The sequence below is a fragment of the Mastigoproctus giganteus genome, chromosome 4 (genome assembly GCF_048544385.1).
Source record: "Mastigoproctus giganteus isolate SK-2022 chromosome 4, ASM4854438v1, whole genome shotgun sequence".
NCBI lineage: Eukaryota > Metazoa > Arthropoda > Arachnida > Uropygi > Thelyphonidae > Mastigoproctus > Mastigoproctus giganteus.
Genome location: NC_143578.1, coordinates 114792063 through 114802179, shown reverse-complemented (window position 1 = coordinate 114802179; position 10117 = coordinate 114792063).

Here is a 10117-nt window from a genome sequence, read left to right as displayed (position 1 = left end):
AAAGTTTTAAATCGCAGTAGAGGTACAAGACTACACCCAATTTTGGAGTCAGTAGTGACAGCAATCCCACATGCGTGCTGCGGACCATCAACAATCGCGTGATCTGGCCTAGTGAATGACCGAGGAATTGTGTACACGCTCTCCCAGTCATCTGATCACAAACTGCTTATTATAATTTATTCTATTTCTAACGATTTATGTCATGTTTGTATTTCTGTATATACTTGCTGAAGGAGTTCGTTACTCACAAAGCTACTTGTCGCATTAAAATTTAATAAATTTAATTACTTACAGCTTCCACTGGCTCTCCTGTATTCTCTTCTTCTATACCATGAAACCAGTGCCACAGGCCCGTTCTCTTTCATATCTTTCCATATATTTTTCAGTTTGCACCGGCCCGGCAAAGTCGAATTTACAGTAAACCGCGATATTCTCCGTCCTGTGCAGCTGGTTTGCAATGGATCCCGCTGTCTTCTGTCGGTCCCTCTTGGTCCGTAGGAGTATATAGCGGTCATCATTGGGCGTTGTTTTTCATGGACGACTACCACTGGTCCTACGAACAGCTGTACCTGACGTTCTGAAGGCCGACCACGCACGCGAGGCGATGGTATGGGCGATACCGAAATCTACAGCCACACTCCTCGCACTTCGAGCTTCCCAATTATTCGACCCCGGGTAAAGTCAACGAAATGTAATCTACTGGCCATTTCGTTGTCTGTAGCTGTAAGGAAACCAATCCAACGTCTGTAACAATCGTGCTCACCATTCTGTAATTTTCACATAACTGCTGAACGGCGGCTTTTATCTGCTTATGTGAGGCTCTCATCACGTTTCAAATTTTTGCATATGCACTAGCTTTATGCTGAATGGCCACAGTCATGCAAATCGCCACATGCTGTTTCGTTTGATTTTGTAGCTGTAACCTTTAGAAATAATGTTGGTCCTTAAGTTTTGCACAACAGTTTTGGTAAACCTAACAATTATGGCTGAAATGTAATCAGAAGCCCACGATTTGTTTCAGTTTACCATTTTAAATGGAAAACAAAATGAATCATTTTGTCGTATCAAATATTAAAAACTAATATTTAGTTGTCAATGCCTGTCAATTGTCAAGTTGTCAATTTATCTTGTCAATGCCTCAACACACCGTTGAGGCATTGACAAGATAAATTTCTGAAGATAGCCAACTGTTAGTTCTTGGTTCCAAACACGAATTATGGCTTCCTGGAGTTCACGAAGGGTCTTTGGTTTCTTTCTGGCAACTGAAGATTCCACATGATGCCAACAGGTCTCCATAGGATTCAGGTCCAGGCTGTTTCCTGGCCAGCTAAGAGTTGTAATGGACCATTCTTCCAACCATTTTTTGACCTGTAACAAATGTAAACACATTACCGTGGAACCTCTAATGCAGAAATGAAGCCAAAGTAACTACGAAAGTGCCTACTTACACTTTTCGTCCGATGACAAGAAGCAGAGTCGTCCTGAAAGATGCAATTATTTGGCAGGTTGAAATGGTCTCTAATAGAAGGCAACAATTTGGCTTCCAATATAGCTATTTATCCATTGACATTTACGGAAGCTTTTATAAACTGCAGGTGACCTACTCGGCGATACAAAATGCACCACCATTTATTTGGGTGGTAAGGAATTTCACTATAGATAGCATAGAGTCTGGATTACGGCGAATCATTGTCTCCCATCAGAGCCATGCAGGTTGAATTTCTTCTCATCCAAGAAAATAACTGACTTCCACTGGTCGGGGGTCCATTTGAAATGCTTCTTACACCAAATTAATCGGGCCTTTTTCATTTTTTGAGGAGGGGCTTCTTCTTAGGACGATGGGCTACAAGTCTATTTTTGAAGAGGCATCTTCTGTTACTGCACTTGCTACCACTCCTGTATGTTCTTCTCATTCTCTTTTCAGCTCAGACGAAGAAGCTTTACGGTTTTTAAGGCATAGGGGCTTCAAAACATGGTCCTGTTTTGGCGTAGACTTGTTTGCATCCGGTTCCTTTTTTCCTATCAGCGGAACCAGTATTCTTAAGTTTGAAAAGAAATCTACTCATTATCGACTGAATTAAAAGACACACTATAAGCAGTAGCGGGAAGAACATTCTCATGTAAAGCAACAATAGTACCCTTTCTGCGTGGCGTCAACTGCACGTAATTCGCCATCCTGACATAAGCAAGGAATGACTGCAACTCTTGCAGGGCATGCATTTATAGATGAAAGTAACAGCTGATGCAATATTGCCCCATCACCTATGCGTATCAATCTTATCTGATGCAATCTGTTAGAAATATTGCCATATACTTACGTTATTCAGACGACAATTACAACTTTAATGGGTGATGCACTTTCTTTGAACACCAGTGTATATGATGACATTAATGTACACCGAATTATCATGTTGGTCAGCCTGAAAAACAGGCTTTCTTTAAATGTAATTAAAAGTGTTGCCATCGTAGAGTTTATTTAATTTCATTTTATATCCACTTATATTATTTATATAATAAATATAATTTTTTTATAATTGTTACATTGTATATATTTTTATTTAGAGGGGCAGCCGTAGATAACACTTCTATGGCAAACCAACCATCAGATCAGCACTTTACAAGGAGCACGTGAAGACTGTTTTGTTTTTTGTTGAGTGGCTGAGATATTTCTTCTTAGAATTACAGTTATTTTAACCCAGTGGAACTTGCTTTTAGGGGGAGGAACGATGCAATACGTGGAACTGAAAGTTAAGCCTCAAATTTTAACCAGTATATACCGATGAGCCAAAGCATTATGACCAGCGAGTGATATGCAAATCGAAGCAATTGCAGGTGAACTGCCGCACGTCCGTGAGTCGGTACATGGTAAAAAAAACAGCTGATACTGAGCTCCGTTAATCAGTGTTACTCTTGTTCTGCAGATGGGAAAGGCAGTGGACTTAAGCAAGTTTGACAAAGGCCAAATTGTAATTGCCAAACTACTGGGTCAGAGCATATTCGAAACGGCAAGGCTGGTGTGAAGTTCATGGTCAGCCGTGGTTAGTACCTAGCTAAAGTGGTCCAAGGAGGGGAACCTAATGAAGTTGTCTTGTAAGAAGACACCCACAGGAGATATATTCATGTACACCATCACGGAATGGCAGTAGGTGGTAAACGCAATGGAAATAATGGAGAACCAGGTAAGAAACTAAATATTTTTCTGTATATATATATGTAAATTGAAACTTTGCTATTGTATTATACACTAGAATATTGTAATATTGAAAGGTGCGCCCCCATCTTGTAACAAAGATGGTAGCACCTTGTCTGATAGGCCTCCAAATTTTCTGATGTATATCTCGGGCAAAAAAAAAAAAAAAAAAAGGTTTTTGATTGTTTGGAAATTTATGTGGAGTGTACTAATGCTTGAATGTTTTTACTAATGGGGTGGAATGCTTATTAAATATATTTTTCCATTTGATTAAAGAAAAATTAGTTGTAACAGGATTTCATTGTACTTAAAATACTAGGATATTAATAATCCTAATTACGAGTCCAGTAATCCAGTATATTATTTATCCAGGGAATACAGGAAATTTTTTCCCCCTCCTCAAATAACTGTAAATTTCACAGCATAATAAAAATTCGTACCTTGTTTGGCCCTCACGGCCAGGTAGCACTGTGGTTATAATCATTATCCTCCCACACCATATGTGAAAAGGCCTGAGTTCAAATTGCATCGATGATGCAGCAGCTTTTTTCACAGTGATGTCGAATTAGTTGATCTCAGGTGAGGGTTGCATGATTATTCTTTTGAAAACCCTAGTTTTTCATCTAGGATGCTGACCAAAGGATGCATGCAATTGCAGGCACGTATATTCAGGGGCAGCTTGTCCATAAACACTGCAGCACCCCCAGCTATTTAAATCTAGATATGCAGTGAATGAAGTTATATGGAATTTTGAAAGAACCATTTAGAAAATAATGCTGTATTTATAGGCATTTCAAAAACTATTCAGAATGATATTCTTGACTGTTTGCTGCAAATATGTAGCAAACAGTCAAGAATCTTCTTTTGCAGCTGTCATGGCTGATGACACAACAGATGTTTCAGAACATACACAAATGGTAATTGTTCTGAGATATGCACTGAATGGAGACATTTTTGAGTGTTTTTTTTGGGTTTTTTCACTCCGGAAAACCAAACGGCAGACAGAATATCGAAATGTATTCTAGATCAGTTAGATAAAATCCTCGAAGGAAATTCTCAAAAACTGGTTGCTCAGACATTTTATGGCACAAGTATGAAGAAAAGGAAAGTTCAGGCTAAAATAAAAGAAGTGTACAAAAATGCACATTTTATTCACTGCTATGCACACCAACTGAATCTGATTATGAGAAATGCAACAAGTAGTACCCGAGATTGAAAAATATTCTTTTCGAACCTCATGTCGATAGCAACATTTTTCTCAAGATCACCACGGCGTCTCTTTTCTCAGAAAGCATTTGGACAGCTGTGTTGCCCGACCTTCTCCTACAAGATGAAACTTCAATATACAGTCAGTCCTCGTATAGCACGATAGCTGTGTTCCTTGAAACCCTCATGCAATGCAAAATCGTGCAATAAAAACAACAGGCCCTATGGGAAAAATAGGGTTAGGTGCCGACCACCACAGACTGAACACACATTTGTAAACAAAACAATACCAAACACAATAAATAATCGTAATAAAATACTTACGTATTTTATTAAGACTATTACGTGATAAAATATTGCTAATGCTTTTGCTTCTATCGAAAGCAAACTTTTTTTTGTTTGGTTTTCTATTCAAACAGTTGACAGCCGTTCCATCTCTTTGTGTCTTAATCTAATGGATTGTAATTACACTTTGAGTTGTTCCTGCTGTGAAAGTTGTTTTTATTTTCTCTGTAATTCTCTGCATTGCCTCATTTAGGTCTGTAGCACGTGCAATATCACATGGTCTTTCATTTCGCTCAAAGCGTTTCACAATTTCATATTTTTTCTCTATCGACAGAGGCGGACTGGCCATAAGCCTTACCGGGGAAACCCCGGTGGGCCGGAGGCCGGTGTGATTTTGGCCATAAACCATAGTATGAGGCCACCATAAAGTTCCCGGGTAAGAATTTTTGACCAGTCCGCCTCTGTTTATTGATATTGTGAATATCAATAAACAGAGGTGGACTGGTCAAAGTGTGAATCTGCAGTGTCTTCACTAGGACGCTTCCTTTTCACACCTTTTAAGTATTTTACTCATTTTTAGGGAATAAAGCACAATTACAAAACGAGGAGGCATGCTTGATACACATTAACAAAGCTGCACGCGTGTAGGAACTGAATAAACACCGTAAAGGCAGAGATACACTATTAACACCTCACATTTTACTAAAGCACATTTCTAGGGGTTACTACCATAAAACATTAAAAACAATTTCCAGTTGCGTTTCTGCTTGTGGAATCTGTTATAAACTGGTAGTAAACTCGATCTAATTGCATTTGCAATTATACCGATTGCTGGAATTGTGTTGGTTTTTACGTTATTATGGTGAAATGTGTTTCTCCTTCACTGATATAAAAAACATAAATACATTTTCAGAATCTTCTCTTCATTCCTATCGTGTTGCATTCGGTTGGGGTGATTCTGCATTCGACTGCCATTTCTTGTAAACCCAAAGGCAAATCGTGCATAAGCGAATTCAGTTCGTGTTATATAAGATATCATTCCCCTATTTATAAATCGTGTATGATGACAATTGGACTCCACCACCTCTTCTGTTGATTCTACACCAGTGCCCTTGTATTTAGTTATATGCAGAAGAATATGAACTTGCTTTGTTTCTGTTAGCCGCAATTCAGTTAAACCAACGAAATCAAATTCACATAGAAAGAGTAGGTTTGTAATGAATGCAATTTATTTGCCATGCTACGCACATTTTGGAGGAAGAATTGGATTTTGGCTACCTCTTCTTGTCTCTGTGTGGCATGCAAAAAGGTTTGACTGGTATATTGGTAGTAGTTGAGAGATTCATTTTGTAATGTCTTGTGGGTCTTTCTATAGAAGGTTTTTACCAGAGTTCTGGGGACAGCACTTTTTATCAAGGATGGTATCCACACTTCTGTTCTGACAAGTGATTATGAAGGATGTGTATGGGGATGTTTTGTTTTAATTGTTCTGATGTCCACTTAACTCCCATATTCTTAGGTGAAGAACATCTGTACCTTATTGGCCTTGGTTGATGGGCTGTCTTGAAATGAATACCTTTTGTTTGTTAGATATGGCAGTAATCTAATATAATTGTTCTAGTATTTTAACTTGGCTTTCTGAGGTCTTGATTTGTTAGGTGCTGGCATCAATGGGCTTCTGTGAGTGTCTTAGGAAGGACTAAGTTTGAGGCTCTGTTGCTGTGGCAATTTGTACAGAAGTGGTCTTAAATCGTCGGAATTCTGTTGTGGTTTAATGTTGTGAAATATTGAAGGGGAAAATTTTTGACATTGATGGGTAGCCTTACAAGTTCAGTATTTTCAGCAGTTTTTTGGAATCGAGAGTACTGTTTGGAAGATCTGGATGGTAATCATTTGATTAATTTGAAGTCATTAACCCACCAGCAGCAGTTTGATCATTAATTTGAAAGTAAGGTTCTTCTTGTGAGAACTTATTATGATTATGACTCTTTCCGATACAGTTGATGAAGGACAATTAGAAGTGGGCTGGATGAAGGATGGTTGATTTGACGGGCTGTGTCTTGGGTCCTGAAGGCTTTTCTTCACTTTGGTAAGGTCTTGTTGTAGCAGAGTTTTTTGATCCCTAAGTCTCTTTTTGTCAAGGAGCAGTTGAGCAATAGTATCGTGAATTGAAAATAAATTATTTTTAATGAGCTGCTCTGTTTGGGATTGGATCAAGTTAAGTTGGCCCAGATATTGACCAGAGAAAGCCTTCAACAAGGATTTGGCTTCAATTTTATTTTCATGTTGCACCAGCTTGTATGTAGTAAAAAGGTTTTTTTATTCTTAGTGTCTTAAGAAGAATACATAATTTAAGTGGAGTTCCTCAGGGTTCAGTGTTGGGTCCATTGTTGTTTTCAGTATTTATAAATGATATTGATGATGGTGTATCAGGCTTAATGTCCAAGTTTGCAGACGATACCAAGGTTGACAGGGTTGTTAAGGACACTACTGATACTATGCTACTGCAACAGGATCTGGAAAGGTTGAGCAGATGGGCTGAGAGGTGGCAAATGAAGTTTAACATTGACAAATGTAAAGTACTACATATGGGAAACAGTAACCCCAGATCAACGTATCAACTCTGTGGTACTACGCTGACAGTGGTAGAGAATGAAAAGGACCTGGGGGTAATTGTGCAGGCAGATATGAAGTTCTCTGAGCAGTGCAGACGAGCTGCGAGAGTAGCTCATGGTGTCTTGTCAATGATATACAGGAATTTTTCTAGCAGGGATAAGGATGTGATTATTCCCTTGTATAAGGCATTGGTCAGGCCACACCTTGAGTACTGTATACAGGTCTGGAGGCCTCATTTCAAGAAGGATGTAGAGCTGCTCGAACGAGTACAGAGAAGGGCAACAAGATTAGTGAATGGAACAAAGGGTTGCTCTTACGAAGAAAGGCTTAAGTTTTGCAAATTACAGAGCCTGGAGACTAGGCATCGGCGAGGTGATCGGATAGAGGTGTATAAGGCTTTGAATGGCTTGAGCATGCTCAATGCCGATGGGATTCTTCCTCTTGCTCAGAATAATCACCTGAGAGGGCATAAATTCAAATTGAGGAAGGACGGATGTCGGATAGATGTGCGGAAATTTGCCTTTAGCCAGCGGGCAGTTGGTTTGTGGAATAGACTCCCATCGCTTGTTGTTGAAGTTGATAGCCTAAATAAATTTAAGGCTCAGTTGGATAGGTATTTCGAACGAAGGGAGGGGTGAAATGGGAGTAGTGGTGTTTTTTTTTTTTTTTTTTTTGGCTGATGCTGAATAAGCTTGCTTTCTTGCATCATATGCCTCTACTAATGCTAATGATAATGCTAAAACCACCTGCGAGGTGTTGGACGACCACAGCTCATTGATGCTCGAGGTGAGCAAAGGCTCTCCCGGATGGTACATGGCAACAGGAAGATGACTGTGGCACAACTCACCGGTGTTTTGAATGCTGGTGATGGGATCAATGTGTCGCAACACATCGTACATCAAACCCTGAAAAATGGGGCTTGTAGCTGTTCTCCGAGTACTCAAGCTAACCATGGATCACTGGCAACAGCGCCTGCAATTAGTATTTAGTATTAGGAACGGCCGCATGGTGCAAGAAAGCCTATGGCTTATGCTGCACCAGCCAAAAAAAAAAAAAAAAAAAAAAAAAAAATCCGAACAAAACAATGATAAAACCAAAAAACAAAAAAAATAATAAAATAAAATAAATAACTAAATAATAATAATTAATAAAATAAAATAAAAAAACCTGTCGCTTCCTTTACCCAAAAGTACTGTCCAGATGACCTTTGCATTTCCCCAAACTGTCAGCCTCTACCACCCATGTAGGCAACTTATTCCAGTAATTTATAACTCGCTGGGGAAAATAAAACTTCCTGCAGTCCAATCTAAACATTTCCCCCCGTAATTTGAATTTATGTCCCCTAGTTCTAGCATCATTTATAATCTTGAAAATTTTGTCCCCATTCATTTTAGTGATGCCTCTCAGAGCCTTAAACACCTCAATCAAATCTCCTCTAAGGTGTCTAGTTTCCAAACTCTGCAGCCCACATATTCGAAGTCTTTCTTCATAAGGACGCCCTTTTGCCGATCTCACCAGGCGAGTTACCCGTCTTTGCACCCTTACAAGAAGCTCGGTGTCTTTCTTTAGGTGCCGTCTCCATACTTGAACACAGTATTCCAAGTGTGGTCTAACATAAGCCTTATATAATGGGATTATCACGTCCCTATCTCTACTTGCAAAAGTTCGATAGATCATCGATAGGACACCATGGGCCTTCCTTGCAACCTGTTTACAATGCTCAGAGAATTTCATGTCTGACCGTATCGTAACACCCAAGTCCCTTTCCTCCAGTACTGGGTTTAGTTGAACTCCACCAAGTGAATAAGTTTTTTTGGGATTACTGTTTCCCAGGTGTAATACCTTACACTTTGTTGGATTAAAGCAGAGTTGCCATTTTTCTGACCAATCCTGAAGTCTATCTAGGTCTCTCTGAAGAAGCTCAGCTCAGAAGAAGTGATCATTAACTACTCTACCAATTTTAACATCATCTGCAAATTTAGACATTACGCCTTCTATCCCTTCATCAATGTTGTTTATGAAAATTAAAAACAACAGTGGTCCTAATACTGATCCTTGGGGAAACCCACTTCTTACATCAACCCAATCTGAGGAATAGCCATTTATCACAACCCTCTGCCTCCTGCCCTGAAGCCATCCTTCTATCCATCTGAGGATTTTCCCAGTGATTCCAACCTGTTCCAGCTTATAAAGCAAACGCTCATGTGGGACTGAGTCAAAAGCTTTGCTGAAATCTAAATAAACAATGTCGAAATTATTCCCTAAATCCAGCTGGTGAGTGACCCTTTCGAAATAGCGAACCAGATTTGTTAAACATGATTTTCCCTTTAAAAAACCATGCTGAGTATCCTTGAGAATTTCAATTCGATCCAAATGATCCTGAATTCCACCCTTGATCATGCCTCCATGATTTTCCCTACTACTGAAGTCAGACTGACAGGTCGATAATTTCCAACTTCACTTTTAGAGCCACCCTTATGTATGGGAGATACATTTGCACTTTTCCAATCCAAGGGAATCTCCCCAGAGTCTAGTGATGCTCGCATAATTAGCCTCAATGGTTCAATACACTCGCTTGCCGCCTCTCTTAAGATTATAGGGTATATTCCATCAACTCCAGGAGCCTTACTGGTCTGTAGGCTCGAAAGTTTTTTCATTAAATAATCTGGCGAAATTTCAATATCATTAATTACATATTTTTTAACTTTGCTCCCGCAATTTCCCATTGCCACAAAAGGCTTTTCATATGTAAATATCGATGCAAAATAACTGTTGAGTTCATCTGCAACGGCAGCTGGTGTATTTATTACTATCCCCGTT